This window comes from Papio anubis, chromosome 15 (genome assembly GCF_008728515.1).
Source record: "Papio anubis isolate 15944 chromosome 15, Panubis1.0, whole genome shotgun sequence".
Lineage (NCBI taxonomy): Eukaryota > Metazoa > Chordata > Mammalia > Primates > Cercopithecidae > Papio > Papio anubis.
This window is the reverse complement of record NC_044990.1, coordinates 78,561,200-78,588,096: the sequence shown is the minus strand read 5'-3', so window position 1 is coordinate 78,588,096 and position 26,897 is coordinate 78,561,200. Positions and strand designations below refer to the sequence as shown.

General features: G+C 37.6%; 1 protein-coding gene and 1 pseudogene across 5 annotated transcripts in view; one reads left to right on the top strand and one right to left on the bottom strand.

Annotated features, from left to right (window-relative positions):
* Window positions 1–26,897, bottom strand: part of PCCA (propionyl-CoA carboxylase subunit alpha) — a 432,199-nt gene that overhangs the window by 373,072 nt on the left and 32,230 nt on the right. The gene's annotated exons all lie outside the window — the stretch shown is intronic.
* Window positions 2,735–3,545, top strand: LOC108582959 (annotated as a pseudogene).

Genomic DNA, 26,897 nt, shown 5'->3' with positions numbered 1-26,897 from the left:
CAGCGAGTGTCCCTGCACAGCATCAGGTCAGCACCAGACACAAATTAAAGCCTAAGACGAAAGAAAGAGTTCAATATCACAACATGTGAACCAGAAAATCTTGAGAATCATTTAAATACTCTCACATTCAATCTTCATCCATTTTACATTTATTCCTAAAAGAAATGATATGTATATTAAGTTCTAACGCTACTCAAAATTCAGGAATGTATGCTCCATTTTTAAGACTACTCACTCTATAATGTTTAAATGTATTTATTTTGCATAATAGAAGCTAAGCATTCAATATGAAAAAGAGTAAACTCTAGTTCTAAAAGGAGTCTATTCTTTTTAAATGATGAAAGGATTGGTATCTTTTTAAATGACTTTTCCTAATTTCCTAATGGTCTTCTAGTTTCAGAAACTTCCAGATTACAATTATTTTGCAAGACAGATATATAAAACTGGAACACAAACATACACCTAAACATTTGACCCACTCCTCCACTAAAAAAAAAAAAAAAAAAAAAAGTCAAAGGTGGCAAATACCTGAGTATTTCTGTTTTAGTTTTCAGTTATGAAATAATTTTTAAATACTTTGTTTTAAATGAGATCTTAAAAAAACAAAAAAGCAGTCTTTTAGAAAGCTAAGAATTCTCTTTGTCAATTCAATAAATATTTTCCACTTTAGTAAAAAATTATATTGAGTATTGAAAGGTAAAAGATCAGGTAAACGCCCAAAGGATTTTCAGGTCAGTATCTTACTATAAAATATCAAAATATATACATTTGCGAATTATTTAATAATACCAATTGCAGGGAAAAGCAGCCCTGCTTGCAAAGGGCTTCTAAATATCCCTGTGTTCAAAGCAAGGCCTTCCTCGTGGTTATCGTTGCCTGGTACGCCCCCAACCTCAAGTTGCTCTTCTGCCCTCAGACCAGGATGCCCCTCCTCTATTGCCCTATTGCCCTCTGTCCACTTCAGATCCTGTTACTGTCAATTTTGTTGTTGTAATTGTGATTGTAGTTTTTTTCTGTAAGAAAGAAATTGAGTACTTCACAATCCTTTAAAAAGAATACATTTAAGTCTTTGTTTAAACTTAAATCCACATTTGTTTTATTGTCCTCAGATACTACCTATTATAGAAGATGCACTTCAAGTTTCACATCTACCACGGGATCTCTCCCAGGTACTTCAATTTAGGATGAATCTCCTTTAATCTAAACTCTGAGAGTAGTTAGTGCAAATTTTAGCATATAATCTCATCTACCCAACAATCTCATTTTAACTGCTTTGCACACTGTTACAAGTTCTCCTCCACCAGATCATAAGGTTATGCCTTAAATTCTTTTTTTAATCTCCCCTAGCCCAATGTTATGTGATTAAAGCTATTTACTCATAGATACACTTGGATAGCAGCTTGCTTAGTAACTTTCATTATCAAATGTTAAAAGCCATTGTCCTTGAAGTACAAAAAAGTTGCAACTTTTATTATCTTTTTTTCATTATATTTGAGGTAAAAATCTACACCTACATAAAGTCTTCTTAATCCTGGCAATACATGTGGCAACTGGTGGTTTATGGAGGAAAAGAAATGAAAAGATACACATAGGCACATGTGTTTATGTGTCCAAAATTTCTATAATAAACATGCATTCAAAAGTAAAAAGGAGAGAGAGAATCCTAATAGTATTGACATTTTTACTTACAGTCTTTACTCTAAATACACTTTTATAATGATACTGCATACATAATTTGCACCCTTTTGTTTTTTAATAGCATAATAGACATTTTTCCTATTTTATCACAAACGTTTTGTAAACGTACCAAGAACTAGCTCAGAGCCTAATGTATTTTACTGGGTGATTAAGATTGCTCCAGTTAAAAAAAAAAGACTGCTCCAATAAACATTTGAATAAATTATGCATTAAAAGCAGGTCAAAACTGCTATGGACTTTACAAAGAAGGACTAAACACAAATTGTTTATAAAGGATTGGTTGGCTTCTTTTCCTCGCTTTGCAGGAACAAATCTTACTTCAGGTGGCAGGGTACATTCAAGTCTCAACAAGCCCACAGTCTAGCCCAGGGTCGGTAGTAGCAAAAAGCCATGCAAAAGAAAACATTAGAATTCTCTGCTGCCTTAGTTAAGGAGACACTTAAGAGTCAACCTGGAAAGAACAATCTAACAAACTTTTGAAACTCTATTTCAATTTTGTTGTCATTGTTGTATGAAATGTGTGAGGTGTTTTCTTTGGCTTAATAATACAAAAAACAATATTCAAGCAATGCAGATGCTATTCTGCAGAATGACTTAATATTGCATAGGCTGACTAGATATGTTTGTTTCAAAAATATCAACATCTTGAAAAATATAAATTCCTTTTTATATATTTTAATGGTAAAGGAAATATATAACAACCATGGAAAGTTTAAACTGAGGTAAACTAATCAATTAAGCAGGATTTGCGGGTTATATAGTTTCAAAAAGAAAAGTAAAGCATTTTAAGTACTAACACTAAGTATATACACTAAGTATAGTTTGTCTTCATAAACTTCTCCGTTCTCAGAAAACCAATAGAGATTTTTAAAGCAGATTATTAGTTTTCCCATCAAGCATTTAGTTTTATATTTTGAATTATTTTATTCTTCAGAGAAAAATTACTTGTATCAGCTTATCACCTGCATGAGCCTAATTTCCAAATAACAAGCTAGGAGAACAACAGATGTGTTTTTCATCTTACAGGACTGAGAAAAATCATCTTCTTTATCAACTTTTAAAAAATAAATCAAACTTTTTTTTTTTTTTCCGTCTGGCAGCTGCCATCAGGTAAGCCAAGATGGGTGCATACAAGTACATCCAGGAGCTGTGGAGAAAGACGCAGCCCGACGTCATGCACTTTCTTCTGAGGATCCGCTTTCTTCTGAGGGTTCGCTGCTGGCAGTACCGCCAGCTCTCTGCTCTCCACAGGGCTCCCCGCCCCGCCCGGCCTGATAAAGCACGCCGACTGGACTACAAGACCAAGCAAGGTTACGTTATATACAGGATTCGTGTTCGCCACTGGTGGCCGAAAACGCCCAGTTCCTAAGGGTGCGACTTACGGCAAGCCTGTCCATCATGGTGTTAACCAGCTAAGGTTTGCTCCAAGCCTTCAGGCCCTTGCAGAGGAGGGAGCTGGACGCCACTGTAGGGCTCTGAGAGTCCTGAATTCTTACTGGGTTGGTGAAGATTCCACATACACATTTTTTGAGGTTATCCTCATTGATCCATTCCATAAAGCTAACAGAAGAAATCCTGACACCTAATGGATCACCAAACCAGTCCACAGCACAGGGAGATGCGTGGGCTGACATCTGCAGGCTGACAGCCCTGGCCTTGGAAAGGGCCGTAAGTTCCACCACACTATTGGTGGTTCTCGCCGGACAGCCTGGAGAAGGCGCAATACTACCCTGCTCCACCGTTACCGATAATATAAGTAAAGTTTGTAAAATTCATACCTAATAAACAATTTGAAATAATAATATAAATAATAAAAATATATAAAAATAAATATTAAAAATAAATTTAAATGTTTGGATATAAATAGGATAAAAATTACACCTGCGGCCAGGCACGGTAGCTCACGCCTGTAATCCCAGCACTTTGGGAGGCCGAGGCGGGTGGATCGCAAGGTCAGGGGTTCAAGACCAGCCTGACCAACATGGAGAAACCCTGTCTCTACCAAAAATACAAAAGAAAATTAGCTGGGCGTCATGGTGCGCGCCTGTAATCCTACCTACTCAGGAGGCTGAGGCAGGAGAATCGCTGAACCTGGGAGGCAGAGGTTGCAGTGAGCCAAGATCAGGCCACTGCACTACAGCCTGGGAAATAGAGCAAGACTCCATCTTAGGGGTACGGTGGGGGTGCGGGGGGGGATTATGCCTGCATTTAAAAACTGTGAGTTAATAGAAAATTTCATATTAGTCAATTAGATGCCTAAAATACATTGAAAAAGACACTCTATTTGGTCCCTGTCCTTATCAAATAGATTGCATCTGAGTGATAAAAAGTGCTAGGCCAGATGTTGTATTTAGTATAAAACTCAATGGTCTCAGTGAAAGCTTCTGAATACCTTCTAAACTAGTACATACTGAGAAAGGTAAAGAAGGCAAGCAGCTTTGGAAATGCTTCTTCATGCCTAGAGATATTCTGAAACCTATCACTCAAGGAGATCTGTAGTGAAATGGACACTATTTACCACAACTGAGAATACAGGAGTTTTCCTTGTGATGTCCTTCAATGCAAGACACTCGGTAGAACACTCCAAGGAAGACGTAATACATACCAGATGCACTCGTTGGCTGAAAGTAGCAATACCTTACATAACCTGGCCAGTCTTCAGTATCCACTATATCTAATCAAATTATCCAAACATTACTAACCAATGAAAATTATCCTGAAAGTAGAATGGTGGATGCCAGAGACTGTGGGGAGCCTGGAATGGGGAGTTACTGTTTAATGGGTACAGAGTTTCAGTTTTGTAATATGAAAAGAGTTCTGGAGATAGATTATAGTGATGGCTGCAAAACAATGTGAAAGTACTTAATGCCACTGAACTGTACACTTAAAAATAGTTAAGATGGTAAATTTCCTTATAAGCATTTTACCACAATTTAAAAAATAATAAACTTATTGAGAGTCTCAAAAAAGAGAGAGAGAAAATTACCCTGAAAGACTAAAGGGTTAAAGAAAGGAAAGCCAACTGCATTAATCTTCATCTGAATAACTGGGGGGGGAAAAAAAAAAGAATCAACCAGATAAAATCTTATTTCTAAAAAAAAAAAGAATAGAACTCTTTCTATTTCATTCAAAGTACCTAAAGATACTTTATACAAGTTTTAAAAAACTAACATTCTGGCATGTCCTTTCCCTGAAAGGCAATTTGATCATAGAAAACAAAATGATTTTTTTAAAGATTCGCTTTGATTCCATTTTGAAAAACTACACATGTAGCACCAAGACGTATTTATTCACGGTTATTTTGGATGGTAGAATTAGTGACTACTATTTTTCTTCTAAGATAACTTACATGATTTTCAAAGAGGTAAAATTTAAAACTACAGGGAAAAAAGAGGATACGTTTTTGCCAGTTACAAAATTCCCAGCCCATTTTCTACAATCCTGTTTTCATCTCACAAAAGGGAACTAATACTGAATCAATCTGGGAACCAAAACAAAGGTGTTTTGGTTTTTTTTGTTGTTTGGGTTTTTTTGTTTTTTGTTTTAGTCTTTGTCTTACAAGCATGCATTCCTGAGGATACAGTAAACAACAAAAGAATGAAAACCAGCAGGAGGAGAACTATCTTCTCATACCACTGAGCCCTTAGTAGAAGTATCAAGGGAGAAGGGGAGGAATGACAGAGAGAAAGGAGACATCAAGTATTCAAGCAAAACCTTAGCAAGAGCCATGTCGGTGTAGCTGGTGGGTACCAGACCACAATGGAAAGGACTGCGGAATAAAGCAGAGGAAGAAGTAGAGTAGGGGTGGGGTTGGGTGGGGCAGGGACTGTCCATATGGTTGGATGTAAAGAATGGGAGAGGCAGAGTGACAGCCGAGAGATAGCTCAGGTTTGTTTTCCTTTATTAGCTTAGGAAACACTTGAACAAATGCCTTTGAGAAGGGTAATGTGCAAAAAAACTAGGTAAAAACACCTGAGATATGAAATAATTCAGAGTAAAAAATTTCTGACAAGCAGTGGCAGACCCAAGAGGCTTCCCACGTGGAGGCTGAGGTGGCAGTAAGCTGTGATTGCACCACTGCACTCCAGCCTGGGTAACAGAGTGAGACCCTGTCTCAAAAAATAACAAATAAAAAGACTAAAACTGCCGTGTGCAGTGGCACAGCCCCTGTAGTCCCAGCGGCTTAAGAGGCTGAGGCAGGAGGATCACTCAAGCCCAGGAGTTCGAGTCCAACCTGGGTGACACAATGTGACCCCATCTGTAAAAATATAAAATAATAATTAAATAAATGAAATAAAATGAGCAAAATGGTAAACTTTATGTTATATAGATTTTATAAAAAACAAAAAAAACTATACAGATCCATCACAATTTCCGGTCAATTACTGACAAGCCAGAATGAAAGTATACATTTGAAGAATGTCACTACATAGTATAAAAAAAATAAATAATACTACCTAAGAAAAACTATGACATGGTAGGGTTGGGGGAGGAAACAAGAAAATACCAGTAAGAGTGTGGGCTCCGCTCTAGTTTGCAATCTTTAAGATTATTTTCCACTTACTAAAGAGAAAGCTATCACACATGCATTCAAGGTCTAGTGATGAAGACATAAATACGCAGGCATATATTTCTGAATACATCTTTCTGAAGCAATAACAGAGTGAAATTCTAGGAATAGGATTGGGAAATAATCTCCACTGGAATCAATATTTTTTAAAAAGTGTTTCCAAACCATATGAACAGCTAATGCCAATTCCACAAAATATGGAGAGCTATCAAAAGTCATGAGATCTTAAAAGCCCTACCAGAGCCCCAGCAGCAGCTATCACTGCTCAACACAGGCCACTAAATGATGACACTATGCATCTAAAGCAAGTCATTTAGATGTTCTTAAATTTTTCAATTTTATTGTAATTACCCAAGTAATGTAAGACTCCTTTGGTTAAAAAGAAAAAAAGCTTAAACAGTATAGATACCAGATAATCATTATTCCCTGCCCCCTTTTAAAGGCTCCTAGTCCCATTTCCTATTATTATCCAGCTATTATCAGTTTTGCATGTGTCCTTCCAAACTTACCTAAGCATTTTCATATGGATATGCAGACATAAAACTGCAGAGTTTTATTTTGTGTTTAAGATTTTTCTTGGTTTAAACTGAATCACACTACATATTATTCTACAACTAATTTTATCGCTCAGTTTTTTTTTTTTTTTAGAATTCTACCTCATAATTTTTAACAGCTACCCAGTATTTCTAAGTAATGTAGATGAACCATAACTTTAACCATTCTCCTAATATTGGACATGGTTCCAATTTGCCGGTATTGTGCACTGCAGTAAGCTTCCCTAAACATGCCAATCTGTATACATATGTATATTTCTATAAGAAAAATATTTAAAAGTACAAATACCGCAAACTACACACTTAAAATCTTAGGTCAACTTACACTATATTAGAGATTAATTTCCCCACACTACACCATCATTGAACATGGTTTATCTTTCTAATTTTATTAATGTAATGGAGAAAAATGATTCCTCCTTTTTTTAATTTGCATTTTCGTGGTAATGAGTTTGGGCATATTTGCTTGTTTGTGAGCTATCTGTATTTCTTATAACCATTAATCTTTTTTTTTTTTTTTTTTTTTTTTTTTTTGAGATAGAGTCTCACTCTGTCACCCAAGCTGGAGTAGAGTAGCACGATCTCGGCTCACTGCAACCTCCACCTCCTGGGTTCAAGTGATTCTCCTGCCTCAGCCTCCTGCGTAGCTGGGATTACAGGCATGTGCCACACCACCAGGCTAACTTTTGTAGTTTTAGTGGAGACGGGATTTCACCATGTTGGTCAGGCTGGTCTCGAACTCTTGACCTCGTGATCCATCCACCTCGGCCTCCCAAAGTGCTGGGATTACAGGCATGAGCCACCACACCCAGCCACCATTAACCATTTTTAAATTTAATACAACAGACATCTTATAAAAAAGCAAAGCTGGCCCGTGCGGTGGCTCACGCCTGTAATCCCAGCACTTTGGGAGGTAGAGGCGGGTGGATCACTTGAGGCCAGGAGTTTGAGATCAGCCTGGCCAGCATGGCGAAACCCCATCTCTGCTAAAAATACAAAAAATTAGCCGGGTGTGGTGGCGCACGTCTATGGTCCCAGCTGCTTGGGAGACTGAGGCACAAGAATCACTTGAACCCAGGAGGCAGAGGTTGCAGCGAGCTGCTGAGATTGCACCAGCGCACTCTAGTCTGGGCAACAGAGTGAGACTCAAAAAAAGAAAGGAAACTATCTTTTGTTTTGTTTTGTTTTTAATTACATGTAATATATGTAAATATATGTAATACCTAAACTACTTTTTTTTGAGACGGAGTCTCACTCTTTCGCCCAGGCTGGAGTGCAATGGTGCATTCTCGGCTCACTGCAACCTCCACTTCTTGGGTTCAAGCGATTCTCCTGCCTCAGCCTCCTGAGTCGCTGGGACTACAGGCACCCGCCACCACGCCCAGCTTTTTTTGTGTATTTTTAGTAGAGACAGGGTTTCACCATGTTAGCCAGGATGGTCTCGATCTCCTGACCTCATGATCGGCCCGCCTTGGCCTCCCAAAGTGCTGGGATTACAGGTGTGAGCCACTGCTTTTTTGTAATACCTAAACATTCTTATTCAAAATAAAGCTAACAACTCCACTGACCACACCTGTACCCATTACAATGTCTCTCTCCGGTAATCACTTAACAAGTGAATATGCATTATTAGACTTCAATAGATGCCAAGGGATCCCAACTTGGAGCAATTTTGTCCCCTAGGACACAGTTGGCAACGTCTGTACATAGTTTTGGCTGTCACCACTGGGGCCTGGGGGGACACTACTAGTATCTAGTGGGTAAGATGCCAGGGATGCTGCTAAAAATCCTATAATGTGCAGGACAGTCACCCATGACAGAGTTCCCTAATCCATAATACGAATAGTGCCACTGTTTAGAACCTATGCTCTATGCTTTTATATAGGTAACTATAAAAATATTTTAGGGTGGGATTCTTTTACCATTAATGGTATCATTATACCATACGTGTCCTTACACAAGTTCTCTTTCAATTTTTAATGTCTTAGAGATGTTCTCTGTTGATATATAGAGATCCACCTCAGTCTTTTTTTTTTTTTTTTTTTTTTTTTTTTGAGAGGGAGTCTCGCACTGTCGCCCAGGCTGGAGTGCAGTGGCCGGATCTCAGCTCACTGCAAGCTCCGCCTCCCGGGTTCACGCCATTCTCCGGCCTCAGCCTCCCGAGTAGCTAGGACTACAGGCGCCCGCCACCTCGCCCGGCTAGTTTTTTGTATTTCTTAGTAGAGACGGGGTTTCACCGTGTTAGCCAGGATGGTCCCGATCTCCTGACATCGTGATCCACCCGTCTCGGCCTCCCAAAGTGCTGGGATTACAGGCTTGAGCCACCGCGCCCGGCCTTTTTTCTTTCTTTTTTTGCTTTTTATTTCATTTTTTTATTTTTATTTTATTTTATTTTTTGAGATGGAGTTTTGCTCTGTCTCCCAGGCTGGAGTGCAGTGGTGTGATCTTGGCTCACTGCAACCTCTACTGCCTGGGTTCAAGCAATTCTCCTGCCTCAGCCTCCCAAGTAGCTGAGATTATAGGCGCCTGCCACTGCGCCTGGCTAATTTTTTTGTAGTTTTAGTAGAGACGGGGTTTCACCATCTTGGCCAGGCTGGTCTTGAACTCCTGACCTCGTGATCCACTCGCTTCAGCCTCCCAAAGTGCTGGGATTACAGGCATAAGCCACTGCACACAGCCAAGACATTTTCAAATAAAGGAAAACTAAGAGCATTAGTCGCTAGCAGATCAGCTCTAAAACTACTTAAGGAAGTTCTTCAGACAGAAGGAAAATAACATTAGAAGGAAATTTGAAACATAAGGAATGAAGAGCAATAGAAATGATAACATTGTCTTTGAAATATGTTTAACTGTTGAAAGCAAAAATGTTAACATTGTCTGATGGGGTTTTCAATGCATGCAGATATAACATGTAAGAAAACCGTAACGTAAGAGGAGAATGTAGATACCTACATGATGGTAAGACTGACGTATTCCAATTAAGGTGGTAAAATATGAATTTTAAATAGACTATGGGAAGTTAAGTATGTATATTATAAACAATAAAGTATTAATTTGAAGAAAAATTACACGAGATAGTCATAAACACAATAAATTTCAAAGGAATATTTTTAAAAAGTTCAAATAACACAAAAGAAGACACAAAGAGTGAAACAACGAAAAAAACTAGAAAAACAAAATAATAAAACAGTAGCCCTAAACTAAGTACATTAAACATAAAAGTGGTCAGTAGTGATGGTTCCCACCTTAATCCCAACACTTTGGGAGGCCGAAATGAGAGGATTGCTTGAGCCCAAGAGTTCAAGACCAGCCTGGACAACATAGGGAGACCACATCTCCACAAAAGAAAATTAGCTGGAGGTGTTCCCAGTTACTCAGGAGGCTGAGGTGAAAGGATCACTTGGGCCCAGGAGGCTGAGGCTGCAGTGGGCCATGATGGCACCACTGCACTCCGGCCTGGATGACAGAGTGAGACCCTGTCTCGAAAAAAATTTTTAAATACAAAATAAAGGCTTAAACATACAAATTAAAAGAGATTGTCAAAATATGACCCAAGTATATGCTGTGTAAAAGAGATTCACATCAAATATAATAATATATGTAGTTTAAAGGTAAAATGATGGGAAAAAATACAATGCAAACATTAAGCAAATAAAGGCTGGAATGCCTAGGTTAGTATCAGAAAAAGTAGGCTTCAGAGCAAAGAAATTTACAAGGGATAGAGAAGAACATTACCTAATCGTAACAGGGTGAATTCACCAAAAAGATACAATAATCCTTAATGTGTATGTTCCTAACAACAGTGCCTCATAAAGCAAAAACTGGCAGAACTGAGAGGAAAAATAGACAATAATCCAGGCATTGTTGGAAACATCAAGACTCTCAAAAGAAAGACAAGTAGTAGAAAATCGGCATGGATATAGAGGAACTGGACAATACCACAAACCAGTTGTATCTCATTGACATTTATACACTACTTAAATCTAACAACAGAAGACACAACCTTTACAAGTACACATGAAACATGCACCAAAATAGGTCATACCTGGATCAGAAAACAAACTTAACACACTGAAAAGAACTATGATAATACAAAGTATGATCTCTGAACTCAGAGAATTAGTATTAGAAATAAATAACAGAAAGACAGTAGAAAAATCTTCAAATGCTTGGAAATTAAACAATTTTAAATAACCTATGGGCAAAAAAGGAAGTCTCAGAAAACATTCTTAACAAAAATGAAAATACGATGTATAAAAAAATTATTAGATGCACTTAGAGTGCTTAGAGAGAAAATTATAGTATTAAATATTATATAAGAATATATATCTCAAATCAATAATCTAAGCTCCTACCTTACAAACCAGAAAAAGAAAAGCAAAATAAACCTAAAGTAGAAGGAAGAAAACAACAGAGGAGGTATCAATAATAGAGAAAACTAAGAGAGAAAAAAAGAAATCAATCCAACCCAAGCTAGTTATTCTAAAGCATCAATAAAACTGATAAATCTCTAACACGACTAAGAAAAGAAGAAAAAAAGAAGACATCCAAAATAAGAAAGGAAAGAGGTTATCACTATGAACTATGCAGATATTAAAAGGATAATAAAAGATTTCTAAGAATAATTCTATGCACATAAATTGGACAATTTATATGAAATGAACCAATTGCTCAAAAATGGCAAAACACAAAGCTAACAAAACACACTCAAAATAAGATAGATAACCTGAATACTCCAATAACTATTAAAGAACTTGAATACGTCATTTAAAACCTCCTGAAGAAATCTCCTGGCCCGGTTGGTTTCACTGGGGAATTCTAAACAATTTTATAGGCCAGGCACAGTGGCCCACGCCCTGTAATCCCAGCACTTTGGGAGGCCAAGGCGGGCAGATCACCTGAGGTTGGGAGTTTGAGACCAGCCTGACCAACATGGAGAAACCCTGTCTCTACTGAAAATACGAAAATTAGCCGGGCGTGGTGGCGCATGCCTGTAATCCCAGCTACTCGAGAGGCTGAGGCAGGAGAATCGCTTAACTCGGGAGGCGAAGGTTGCGGTGAGCCGAGATCACACCATTGCACTCCAGCCTGGACAACAAGAGTGAAAGTCCGCCTCAAAAAAAAAAACAATTTTATATACTCTCATTCAGAGAAGAAACATTTCTCAATTCATTTTATAAGGATAACATTATGCTAACACCAAAGACGGGACACAAAAAGAAAACTGCAGACCAATGTCCCTTATAATAATGATGTAAAAAATCCTTAACGAAAAATTAAGAAGTCCAATCCAGGAATATATAAAAAAGAATACATCACAACCAAAATGCAAAACTAGCTTCATACTAAAAAAATGAATTACTCAGTGTAAAATAACATATTACAATCAAAAGGGAAAAAAAACCACATGATCATATCAATTGATTCAGGAAAAGCGTAAGACAAAATTCAACATTCATTGGCAAATTAGGAGTAGACAGGATCTTCCTCAACCTGATAAAAAGCAACCACAAAAAACCCACAGCTAATACTATATTTAATTCTGAATGACTGAATGCTTTTCCACTAAGATTGTGAATAAGCCAAGAATGTGCACCATTACTACTTCTCTTCCACTTCAAACTGGAATTCCTAACTACAGCGACAGAAAAAAAATAATAAAGGAGCTAGAACCTCTTTTCCTTTGTACAGGTTCCAATTCAGATGAATAACTCAAAATACAAATCCACCATTGCCATCTCCAGACAGCATTCTATCTTCCTAAAGGATGCCTACTAAACTTTTCCCTTTGCTACTCCAACTCGGCAGCTGCCACTGAGCAGCAGCAGGAACAAGCAGCAAAGGAAGCAATCCCAGATGGGGTCAGTGACTGGCTCTAGCCAGAGCTCCAGAGCCAGCAAAACAATGCCTCGACTTGCTGAGTGGGGCAAGTTAGGTATCAAGTGGGTAACCTGGATAAACTGATGCTTGAAATTGAGCAAAAACACAATTTTGAGATCTGACGCTTTTCTCTGGTTTTTGTGGACCTCAATAAATTTAGCACAAAAAAAGGATGGCACAGTGAGTTCATATTTCAAAAGCTCTCTCTATTTCAAATGTACAGCAATGACGATAAAACCCAGAAAAGAAAACTAAGAAAACAGGTAAGCAGAAATAAGTGGTAAACATTTCACAAACTCAAAACAGGAGAAAAACACGTAACAGTGCTAACCACTGGCTGGTTCTTCAGAAGCAGGAAGTGCCAAATGCAAAGTACAGATGGTGAGAATGTTCTGAGAAGACTGAGGAGAGAGCCAGAGCCACTGGCGAAAACCAGGCCAAAGAGGAACTGCCCTTGGCCTAAAGAGAAGGCCACCAAGTACAGTCTGCAACTACAGCTCACTACAACACCTAGAGATTGTGGACCTAGGGAGGCAGAACACAGCCTTAGGGTCAAAATCTGAACGAGCTGCTGGGACTAAGCTGCCATGTGTCCAGACTGGCACCATAAAACCTGGATGTAGATTAGGAATCCAAAATGCCAGGAGGTGGGCAACCACAAACTACTGGTCAGGGAAAAGGTGGGAGGCAGCAGTGATGGAGGTAAGAGAGAAACTAGGAAAGAGAGAGGAAGAGGAAGGTCAAGGAAGCAAAGGGGAGGGAGAAGATGAAGGATGAAGAGCAACAATCTTTTTTAACTTTCACCAGAAAAAAGAGCCTATGAACTAAAATTCCAAAACAGAGTAAGAAAACATTCGCTAACAAACAAAACTTCAGAAACTGAAACAGTTCACAGCAGATAAACTGCCCCAGATGAAATTAATTTTATCAGTCTAAAAGATTAAAAGACTAACTAGAAAAGGATTTTAAAAGACCTTGCTAAAGAAGCAATAACAAAGTGAAGAGAGGTGACTACATTCCAAAATTATTTATGAAAAGGACTTGCTCATAAATTGGAAATGAGAAATGAAAGAAAGAATGATGGTGAACATAAATTCCTACATCTTGTGCTTCTGCAGTAGGATTCAAATACAAGAAGCCTGAAGGATCAAATTTCAGTTTGGGTAATGCTGGGTTTGAGGTAGTTGTAAAATATCCAACTAAAGACGTCACAGAGAGAGAGAAACAGAGTTGGAGTCAACTGTGGTTGACAACTGTGGTTGATTAAAACCACAGAAATAGAAGTGGAAGAGAATGTGATCTTTCGGGGTACGGGTAGAGAAAGTACAAAAAGAAAACAATTTTAAGAAGAGCCCACCCATCAAACCTTGAGTGATTCCTGTAGAGAGGACACAGAAGAGGGCCACAGAAGTAGAAAGAAAACTAGGAGATTAAAATGGCACCAAAGCCAGAGGATGAGAGTGTCTGAAAAAGGGTAATAGTGTTAAAAGCTTCTGGGAAGTCAAATAGAAGAGGACTGAAAAATGTCCACTGGACTTAACATGAGAAAACTGATGGTCACACTAGCAGGAACTCTTAGTAGAGTACTGAGGACAGAAGCAGACTGGAGTGGCTCAGGGCCTTTGCACAAGCCGTCTTGTCTGCCTAGCTGGCTGACTCCTTCTCATCCATCAGTCTTAGCTTACATTTTACCCTCAGCAAGACTTTCCCTGAGCACCCTACTAGTGAAGGGAACCACAATTCTCTCTCAACAACTTGTTTCCCTCATAACACTTATCACAATTTGTAATTATGTTTTATTTCTCTATATCCATCTCTAAAGCAGCAATCCTATCACTTCCAGTGGCTCTTCTTGTTCCACTACCTATCATAGTACCTGGCCTCCAACAGGCACTAATAAAAACTCTGCCTTCAAAGTAATAAACTTCACTTCATTTTGTGGGGAGAGGGGACTTTTCCTTATACTTAGTATGAGAAGCAACATGCACAGTGGAAAGAGTACAACTTAGAAATTACACATAATTCGAATCTTAGCTCCACTATTCACTAGCGCAGTGATCTTTGGCAACCCGAAGACTGGCTTTATACTGGAGGGCCCAATTTTCTCAATTTAAAATGGTAACAGTAATTCAATCCTTATGTAATTATGTGCTTTTCTAGTACACCATAGATACTCAATGAGTGAGAGGCATTATTTGGAATAACCATGTCCTTTCCTTCCACTCAGTAGTCTGAATGAGTGAGGCTGTAAAAATGAGTTAAGTCATGGCCTTAGAAACACTGGAACATCAGAATAAGTTAAACTGTATATCAAATCTTTTATTAAATGTATGCTTTTTCAGTAAGATAGGACTTCCGATCCTTCCCAAATAGCTGCTTAGAGAAAAATAAATCCATGATTAGGTACTTTTCCATGCCAGCAGGTATTAATTACACTGAAATACATAAGTTCCCTTTAAACCATGTTGTTTAAGTTCATCAGAAATTATAAAATAAACAAAACCAAAAAGATATATTAATACAATATTTCACTGTTTTGTTCTTAATTTAAAATTTTACTATAAGTAAAAATAAAAAGTAACTTCAGTGTAAGTTATTAACAAAAAATTGAGAAAGTCTTGAGACATTTCCTTAACGTTTTATAAAAGAAAATATCCACAGGTCACTTCCCATAGATTAAAAAAAGCCGGATGGTTTTATTGAATTTAAATAGCAAGGTATATTAACATACAAATGAGTAAGTCATACATGAAGACACTGATATAAATCCTGCCCAAATATAATTTTTGCCTGACTGCTACAAAAAGTCATAGTCCATCTTGACTGGAATGACTAGTTTACCTTTAACTCCAGGTGACTTAAACTATCAGTCCTTTAAGAAGCTTTACTGGTTTTTGACAATTTAACCTGCTGAGCTCACAGCACCCATGGGAGGGTCTTGGTTGCAAGTTTTACTTCTGATGTTGCTGACCACTAATACTAACTCCACAGAAAATGGATTTCAATAACAACCACCCACAGGTTAACACTGAGTATTACCCATAATACTGCTTTAATTAAGTTAATACATAAAGGTCACAATTTGGCAGAAAGTTTTATTAAATTTGGCAGTGTTCACAATAACCAAAAAAAAGGTGTTCGTCTGTACAATAACTCTTTAAATTTGTCTAGAGATATAATCCAGTTTGGTCATGGATTTATGCTGCATTTCAATTTATTTTCTAAAAGGAATTCAATTTATTAGTTCCATTCCCCCAAAAAAACATACATTTCTAGCATTTCTAATAGATAGTTTCCTGACAGATAACTCCAACCATGCTGGGCATAGAATGGGTCTGTCTACCTGGCACAAAGAGACCCCCCGCTACAGCAAAGGAGGCTCCCAACCGCACCCCCAATTTAGGAGCGTTTTGATGGTGGAAAAGATTCATGCTTTGATTTGTCCATAGTTCATGTGTTCATTTGTCTCTGAAACAGTGGAATTATTTTTTCATCTTGAAAAGTAAAGACACATAAATTTTACTTTCAAACCCAAACCCTTTATGCATAGAAAACAAGCCAGAGAATATTTACAACGAATACATGAAAGGGCAAACATATGTTTAAATGACTCTGTTAACAAAAACAGATACTGTACTTTAAAACACAAATCACAGCACAGTTGACATAATTTTCTATTTTTATACATATAAGGTAATCTGAGGTTATTTTATGGAAAAGCAAACAATGGCTGGATTCAGCTCATATACATATTGAATTTGGCAATGATTGTGTTTTTTAAATACACGACCTGACAGGCACTATGGTAGATAATAATGAATCAGCATGGGAGCCATTTAACATACTTCTTGATTAACTCATTGCCTGTCCAATTCGTAACAGACATGCTTACATGTCATAATCGTCATAACTCCCATCATCCCCACCACTAACACTGCAGCGCCTTGATTAGTCCACAACTCCCAGACGAGCCATTGCTAATGCTAAATAATTCTCTTCAGCCTCCTGCTACTATTCTGCAGGATCTCCAATTAAATATAATATTAATGTGAACAAATACCTACCAGGAATCCCATCCTATTCCATTTTACCCAAAAATGAAGAGAAAGTAATTTAGCCAAGCCAAAGATAATCAAAACATTTAAAATTGATGCAGCATACTGTTTCTGCAAAGTAAGTTTTTCCAAAGACAACAAAAGCAAAAAAGAAAAGGAAATGTCTAAACATCTTAAACGCTTTCTTCTCTCGGTTAGTTCTTTAATGAAAAGTCTATTGTTTTAAATTTGCATAATAGATACATTGTATTCTTAATCTAAAAAGATTTCTGAAGGCTAAGTTTTATAAGAAAAGTGAGAAATAGCAAGTTTTAAAGCCATTATGCCATTTTTTAAACCCTTTGATTACATAATTCCCAAACTCCCAGATTCAAAACCATATACTAAGGCAAACAATTCCTCCCTTCCCATTAAATGCAGTACTGCAGTCACTCTTCAGAGGCTTTGCCACAAGACTTTTTGTTGTTGATAAGGAAAGTTAATATTGAAGAATGGCAACTATAAATACCTGTTGTAAGAATAAATTAAGAATCCTATAGATTTCCTCTTGCAACCTAAATGTCTGGAAATGTTTCTGATCTAATTAAGACCAACTGTGAAACATGGACCAGGACAGCCATCATCTTAAAATATCCTTTACTAAGAAAAGGCAATTTAAGAAAATGTTACTTAAATATAACATTCTCAACTACACACACACACACACACACACACACACACACACACACACACAAAGGGTCACCTGATATTTTTCAGTTAACACCCCATAAAAGTTTTCTAAGCCTGACTTTAGTCATTTGTTCCTATTTGAGGATCAGTGATAGGCGTCAGCTCCAAACAAGTCCATTAACAATTTTTGTGAATTTTTTTTAAAAATGGTTATTTAAGAACCTTAACTCCTTTCCAAATAGAAGAAGTTTGAAAATATTCTGAAATCATGTAAAGGAGAAAAAAAATGTTTGAAGTTTTCACATTTAAGTTGCTTTCATCTCTATATACATCTAAGGTAAAACTGAAGATACGCTGACAAAAATATAAATAAATGTACGCATATACAGAGACATGTAAATATAAAAAATGAAATAAAGATATTCCAGTAATCCCAGAAAATGTTGAAAAGTTTAACCCTAAAGTCTTTTATACCTTAGTATGCATTAATGTGTTCCATTTCCATTTACCTGATCATTACCCTCAAGTTTGTTCGGCTGGAACCAACATACACTAATTACTTAGACATCACGAAGTCCTATTTGTCCTCAGTACCTCCCCAGACAGGAGGGATATATTATCAAGGGTAGGCATAAAAAGTGATGATTGCCCTCACCTCATATCAATCACCCCAGAGTGCTCACAGGAAACCCCACTCAATCTCATTCTAGAATCCTGAGGCTGAGACTACAGTGCGCACCAGGGATCATCCTTTCAACAGCAGGCTGCCTGGGTAAGATGTGAGTCACAGTGAGTACTTCCTTGATTTTAGGTTCTTGTTTCAACGTGGTAAAATCAGGTATTTCTCATTTAAATCCAACATGACTGTAAACAGACAAAGCAACAAAATATGTATAGATAGGTTCAATTTAGGAACGTGGATAGAAAATACAGTCAAAGGTTGAATGATTCTGTTGATGTACAGAATCATTTTCCTCTTTGGGAATGAAGATTCTCAATTCTTTTCATTTAACCTGATGAGATCTCATTTAAAAAAAAAAAATCAAAACAAAATTAATTTTAGCAGTTTGATATAGATGTAACAATATATTTTACTATTTTTGTGGAAAGACATACTAGTCTTTATACTTAAAACATAATGTTATCTAACATTCATTTGGAGAAGTACAACAATCTTAAATTCCCAAATTCTTTGTTCCCAGTATTCACCAAACTAACGAAATTGGCCCATGTGCCCATTTAGAAACTCCTAGTCACTAAAGCCATTAAACATTTCTCATTCCTTATAGTTCTCATCTTCTCTGAGATACCTAAAAATCACAGTAAATTAGAGGCAAGCAATCCTAGAATTACTTCGTCTTCTAAATCCAAATAATATTCATAAGACCCTCTTTAACAACTCAAAAATCCTCCCACATCACCCCACTGCCTAAAATCTAACAAATTTATTCCACAGACCTATCTCTTCTTGCTGACTTATAATGTATTAAAATGTATTTTAATATGTTAGGCTACTCCCCATCAATTTTCCTCAGAATTATCTAGGCTATTCTTGCATATTTACTCTTTGTCAATCCCCCCCCCATTATGTTGTTATATTAGGATTTAATAGAAAATGTACAGATTAATTTAGAGCTAAAGAACATTTTTAAAAATCGGTTTCCCTATACAAAAACAAGAAGTCCTCATGTAAGTCCTAAAAGTTTCATTTTAAATTCACATCATACAGTGTTTTATCATTTCCATTGCTTCTACAAGGTTACATTTCTTGTATTTTCTACCTTATTGATATATATGAAGTTTATAGATTTATTTGTATTTACTATTTAACCAGCCACCAGAGATTTTTTCTGTTTCTAAAGAGTTATTCAGGGCTGGGTGCTGTGGCTCACACCTGTAATCCCAGCACTTTGGGAAGCCGAGGAGGGTGGATCACCTGAGGTCAGTACTTTGAGACCAGCCTGGCCAATATAGTGAAACCCTATCTCTACTAAAATACAAAAATTAGCCAGGCGTGGTGGCGGGCACCTGTGATCCTAGCTACTCGGGAGGCTGAGGCACGAGAATTGCCTGAACTTGGGAGGCGGAGGTTGCAATAAGCCAAGATGGCACCATTGCACTCCAGCCTGTCCAACAGAGCAAGAATTTGTCTCAAAAAAAAAAAGAAAGAAAAGGAAAAAAAAAAAGGAGTTATTCAGTTCATTGTATAACTAGAAACTCAATACAATCTGCTTATTTTTGCCTTTGCTATCCACCAATTTATAGCTCTTGACTAACTGTATCACCTTGTACTTCTAGAATGCTATTTTAGAACACTAGTGGCAGAGACCTCATGAATGAGATCCTTCCTTTGCTCCTTCCACCATGTGAGGACACAACAAGAAGACTCCATCAAAGAATTAAGAAGGGAGCCCTCACCAGGGACAACATCTAACAGTGCCTTGATCTTGACTTACCAGCCTCCAGAACTATGAGAAATAAATTCCTGTTGTTTATAAGCCACCCAGACTATGATAACCTGTAACAAGCCTGAACAGACTAGGACAGTGACCAAGAAAAAAGGGAAGGCTCAAAATAAAAATAAGAAAATACTATACCAATAAGCTAGAAACTTTGATGAAATTGACACATTCATAGAAAGACACAAACTACAGACACTGACTAAAGAAATAGAATATCTGAAAAAACCTATAATAAGTAAAAAGGTGGATCTAATAATCAAAAACTAACCAAAGAGAAGCCCAGATTCAAATGGCTTCACTGGTGATTTCCACCAAACATTTAAAGAAAAGTTAAAGTTAATACCAACTCTTCCAAAAAACAAGATGAGAGAAAGCTTTCCAATTCATGAGGCCAGGATCACACTAACAACAAAACCAAGCAAAGACATCATAAGAAAACTACAGACAATAGCTCTTGTAAATATGAACACAAAATTAATAAAATACTAACAAACTGAATCCAGCAATATACAAAGAATTACACAGCATGACCAAGTGGGATTAATCACAGGAATGCATGGTTGGCTTAACATCCAAAAAAATCAATTAATGTAACAATACACCATATCTAAAGGACAAAAACCACATGATTATCTCAGTAAACACAGAAAAAGCATTTTAAAAAATGCAACACCTGTTCATGATAAAAATTCCTCAGTAATCTAGGAAGAGCAATTAACTTCTTCAACCTGATAATGAAAGTTTATGTAAATACCAGAGCCTAAATCAAATTTAATGGTGAAATGCTGAATTCTTTCCCCCTAAGATGAAGAACAAGACAAGGATGCCACCTCTCACCTCTTCAACATTGTTCTGGAAGTTAAAGCCAGAGAAATTAGGCAAGAATACAAAATAAAAAGCATCCAGATGGAAAGAAGTAAAACTATCTCTATTCACATGACATGATCTTATATAAAGAATCCTGGCCAGGCGCAGTGGTTCATACCTGTAATCCTAGCACTTTGGGAGGCCGAGGTGGGCAGATCATGAGGTCAGGAGTTCGAGCCCAGCCTGGTCAACGTGGTAAAACTCCATCTCTACTAAAAATACAAAAAATTACCCAGCTGTGGTGGCAGGTGCCTGTAGTCCCAGCTATTCGGGAGGCTGAGGCAGGAGAATTACTTGAACCTGGGAGGCGGAGGTTACAGTGAGCCAAGATTGCACTATTGCACTCCAGCCTGGGCAGCAGAACAAGACTCGGTCTCAAAAAAAAAAAAAAATCCTAAGGCACAGGCACGGTGGCTCACACCTGTAATCCCAGCACTTTGGGAGGCCAAGGTGGGAGGATCACTTGAGGTCAGGAGTTCGAGGCCAGCCTGGCCTACATGGTGAAACCCCATCTCTACTAAAAATACAAAACAAGTAGCTGGGTGTGGTGGTGCGTGCCTGTAACCCCAGCTACTCGGGAGGCTGAGGCAGGAGAATCACTTGACCCCAGGAGGTGGAGGTTGCAGTGGGCCAAGATCATGCCAGGACACTCCAGCCTGGGTGACAGAGACTCCGTCTAAAAAGAAAAGAATCCTAAGAAATCCACTAAAAAACTATTAGAACTAATAAAAGAGTTCAGTAAGTTTACAGGAATCAAAATCATTATATGAAAATCAATTGTATTTCTATAGACTTGCAACTAATTTAAAAAATTGAAATTAAAAAACTAACTACACTTATAGTAGTACAAAACTACAAAACATTGCTGAAAGAAATCCAGGTGACCTAAATATGGAAGAATATCACATGTTCATGGATAGGAAGACTTAAAAAATGTTAAGATAGCTATACACTCCAAAATGATCTACAGACACAATGCAATATCAATCAAAATCCCAGCTGGTTACATTCTTTGACCAGAATTGTCTTCTATTCATAAACCATTCTCCACAAATCTTCCCAGAGAATAATAAGCATGCTTTTCTAGGGCCTGGAAAATGAAACATAAAAGACAATTCATGACTTAATAAGAAGCTTAACTCCGATTTGCTTTTTCCTTCCCTGACCAATTCCCATTGGAGTATTTTATACTGCTTCCCTGTGGCCTCATCCCCTGGATTCAGGCACATTAATCTCATCGTTATAAATGAACTGTTTTCCTAGGGAAAGCCTGACTTTAAGACTACTCTAGATCAGTCTTTATTTCTCAAAGAAATTGAGGCAATTTCCTCAACAGAGAATAGGATGTCATATTGTTTTAAGACAAACCAACAATAAGCCAACTAAATAACCTGCAAATCCTCCTTAAAAACATCTAAAGACCTAGATTAAATATAACAAACATCCTTCAAATGAAGGGCTTGGCTCACAAAAAAACTACAAGGGATGAAAAACAAAGAAAAAGGAAGCAGGGCGCAATGGCACGTACATGTACGTAGTCCCAGCTACTCAGGAGGCTGAAGCAGGACTATCACTTGAGCCCAGGAGTTCATGGCTGTAGTTTGCTACAATCACACCACTGCACTCCAGCTTGGGCAACAGGGCAAGGCTGTCTCAAAAAAACAACAAAAAAAAAGTAATCTAAAAATCTGGGTGGGCACGGTGGCTCAAACCTGTAATCTCAGCACTTTGGAAGGCTGAGGCGGGTGGATCACCTGAGGTCAGGAGTTCGAGACCAGCCTGGCCAACATGGTGAAACCCTGTCTCTACTGAAAATTCAAAATTAGCTAGGTTTGGTGATGCACGCCTATAAGCCCAGCTATTCGGGAGGCTGAGGCAGGAGAATCGCTTGAACCCAGGAGGCGGAGGTTGCAGTGAGCTGAGATCATGCCATTGCATTCCAGCCTGGACAACAAGAGCAAAACTCCGGCTCAAATAAATAAATAAATAATATAAAAATGAAAATCAGTCTGCATCCACAAGAGCCAGTCTTGGAGAGTGAAGGTGGGAATCTCAATAATCTAGAAGATTGGGTTTTAACGATGAGAGAAAGGAAACAGATCCCGTGTGAGTTGGAGGTTTGAAGGAAACCCTTCTGTCTAAAGCCAGGAGGCTCAAAGATTACGTTCTCAGTGAAAGGTTGTGGGGGAGAAATCAACCTACTAAATAGAGAGGATAAACCCTATGTTCGTATCTCTGTGGTTCAAAGTAAAGGAAAATGTCTCTAGAAATTAGAAACCATGAGCCTATTCAACAGGTGTGTATGTGTGTGTGTGCAATCTCATTTTGTTCTTCACATTATCTTCAAACTTTGACAATCTTTATGCCAAAAAATTCATATAAAAATTAGTCCCAGATAAGTGATACCCTGGATGGTGTGATGGAAACAAATATAACACCTACCCTACCTGGCCAAATCCATAACCCAAACCATCTTGAAATTCAACAATAAAAGCACCAAACATAAAATCACATGCCAAAATTCAAACATGTGAGGAAACAGTATGTCATGAGGAAGAGTCAGGAATAGAAATAAACACCCACAAACTTGAAATAATACCATATGATAGTTCTTTAAATTAAATATGCTAAAAATAAATATACTAAAGGCCTCAAATACATAAGAAAAAACATAATACATAAAAACAGGCAGATTCAAAAAGGAGCAGAAAATCAACAGCTTACTCAACAGACAGCAAAAAAGACAAATGCAACCAAAGTAATCAGGCTCAGGCAATTTTCATTATTGATGCAAAAACATTAGAGAGGTGGCTGAGGGACAAAATATTCACATGGATTCAAAAACTCTCCCCAAAAAGTATTGAATAAAAAAAAAAGAGAATGCACCATTATAATGGGAAGACCTGGTAAAACCAAATTATCATACTTAGCATAACAACAGAACAATTCAACATTAAGAACCTCTTGTTGGCCGGGCGCGGTGGCTCAAGCCTGTAATCCCAGCACTTTGGGAGGCCGAGACGGGCGGATCATGAGGTCAGGAGATCGAGACCATCCTGGCTAATACGGTGAAACCCCGTCTCTACTAAAAAAATACAAAAAACTAGCCGGGCGAAGTGGCGGGTGCCTGTAGTCCCAGCTACTCGGGAGGCTGAGGCAGGAGAATGGCGTGAACCCGAGAGGAGGAGCTTGCAGTGAGCTGAGATCCGGCCACTGCACTCCAGCCTGGGTGACAGAGCAAGACTCCGTCTCAAAAAAAAAAAAAAAAAAAGAACCTCTTGTTACGATATTACTATTTAAAAAAAAAAAACATTACTGGCTGGGGCATGGAGGCTCACGCCTGTAAACCCAGCACTTTAGACGCCAAGTCAGGAGGATCTCTTGAGCCCAGGAGTTCAAGACCAGCCTGGGCAAGATGATGAAATCCCATCTCTACAAAAAATACAAAAATTAGCCAGGCGTGGTGGCATGCACCTGTAGTCACAACTACTTGGGAAACTAAGGCAGGAGGATCGCTTGTACCCAGGAAGTCAAGCTGGAGTGAGTTATAATCTCACCACTGCACTCCAGCCTGGACAACTGAGACAGACCCTGTCTCAAGAAAAAAAAAAAAAAAAGAAAAGAAAAAAAGCACTTATGAAGTAGTCTTGTCAAATATTTAATTTGAATCTATTCATAAGAAAATAATCATACAAAGCCAGGATGTCTAAAAGCCAACATAATAAAAATCAAACAAAAAAAGGAGGGAGGATAGGGGCACTATTTTAGATTAAGAGACTAAAGAGGTATAATAACCAAATGTAACTCATAAGCCTTGACTGAACTGTGGATCAAAGAAAAATATTAAAAAGGACAACTGGGGTGAACTGGAGCAACCTGAATGTGGTACGCGTATTACATGATATTACAGAATAATGAGTTATTTTCTGAGGTTTCATAAAGTATTATAGATATGTAGAAAACCATACTTATTACTGTGAGATGAATAGTATTTAGGGATAAAATGCCACAATGTCTGTAACTTATTTTCTTTTTTTTTTTTTTTTTTTTCCTGTCCAGGGGATTTTTTTTAATGCTTCTCTCTTTTTTTTTTAAACTATACTTTAAGTTCTAGGGTACATTTGCACAACGTGCAGGTTTGTTACATAGGTATACATGTGTCATGTTGGTTTGCTGCACCCATCAACTCATCACTTACATTAGGTATTTCTCCTAATGCTATCCCTCCCCCATCCCACCACCCCACCACAGGCCCCATTGTGTGATGTTCCCCGCCCTGTGTCCAAGTGTACTCATTGTTCAGTTCCCACCTATGAGTGAGAACATGAGGTGTTTGGTTTTCTGTCCCTGTGACAGTCTGCTGAGAATGATGGTTTCCAGCTTCAACCATGTCCTGTAACTTATTTTCAAATTGTTTAGCCAAAAAAAATTATAAAAAATGCACACACACAATGTATATATGGATACAGATATAAAGCAAACAGCCAAAATGTTAACAATTGGTGAATCTAAGTGAAGGGTATACAGATACTCTTATACTGGTATATAACGGTAAACTGATACCAGTATACTGGTACTACTTTTCTAAATTTTTGTCATTATGTTTGAACAAACACTTCAGAAAAAAATGTAAATGAATGACCAATAACACAAAAAAGTACTCAACATCAGTATTCATCAGGAAAACCTAAAATTAAAAGCACAATGACATACTGCTTCACAACCACTTAAAAATAAAACACAAAATCAAATGGACTAAAAACACCAAGTGCTGGCAAGGACACAAAAGCACCCTGACCTCATGCATTTCTGGAGGGAGTAAAATATGATACAACCATGACGGAGAACTGTTTAGCAGCTTCTCATAAATTTAAACACGCATGTATTTATTCTAGGCATCAGCAAAATACTGTCTACCCACATGCCAAATCTGATCCAAGGGCTGTTTTTGCACAGCTCTCAAGCTAACAATAGTTTTCACATTTTTAAAGTGTTGTTAAAACAAAACAAAACAAAACAAAAAGAAGTATATGTAACAGAGACCACAGGGGCCTGCAAAATCTAAAATACATTTGCTATCCAGACAAAAATATATTTATTTTCAAACAAAATAAGGTTGCCAACTCCTTATCTACCCCCAAGACCCAGCTACTCACTCCTAGATATTTACTCCAAAAAAATCAAAATTATGTTCACAAAAAGATATGCAAAAGTTATACCTATAAAAATCTTGTTCATGGTAGCCAAAAATTGGGGAAAGGGGTAATTTGACCAGCTCATCCCAAAATTCACATGGAAGAGCAAAGGACCAAGAATCCTGAAAACAATTTTGAAGAACATGTTGGCAGGAAAGGACCAACAGAGGTAAACTGCATAATCATCTCTAAAAGCCAACATTTTTTCCATCAAACATTAATTGTTTGCAAGTTAGCTGGCTTTCCTTCCTTGTGTGACTTATCAGTTAATATGTGTAGTATCCATTCATCCTTTTCCTTGCATAATTACCTTAAAAATTCGTGGTTTATAATAGAAAATGAATAGCTTTCACAATCAATTGCTGCAGTATTTTCCTACTGGAATAGTATTTACATTTCCACATATGAAATTAACATGCAAAGTCTATAAGGTTTTTTACTCCAAGTTACATTTAAAATGCTCACCTCTTGAAAACAAACATGCAAATACATCTGAATAGCATGGCTTGTTCATATTACTGATACTATAAAGCTGATTAGCTATAATAGTAACCTTTGTGATCATGTGCTGAGGAAGCAAAAAATGCTGTTACAGGAATTCACCTTTTCAGTCTCAGTTTACATCCTTGAGACTGAAACAGAAACCACACAGCAGATTTGACCCTACTGTTGAGGTTTAAATGAAACTTTTGACATTCCAACCATCATTATCCTGCTTTTACTTATGGTGTCTTTCTAGAAACAGACTTAAAGTAGGTCATAGTAAGAGAAAGTTTTGACTGAGTGTGCAATTGCTTCCATTATGGGGTCTGGTAAATTTCATTATAAATTATGTATCATAATCTCTGGTATATTCTACTTTCAGCCAGAAGTGGTGAAAAGTCTCTAAAACATAAAACTACCACATGTGCTTCAGGGAAGGTACGAATGAGAAAAACATAAAAACA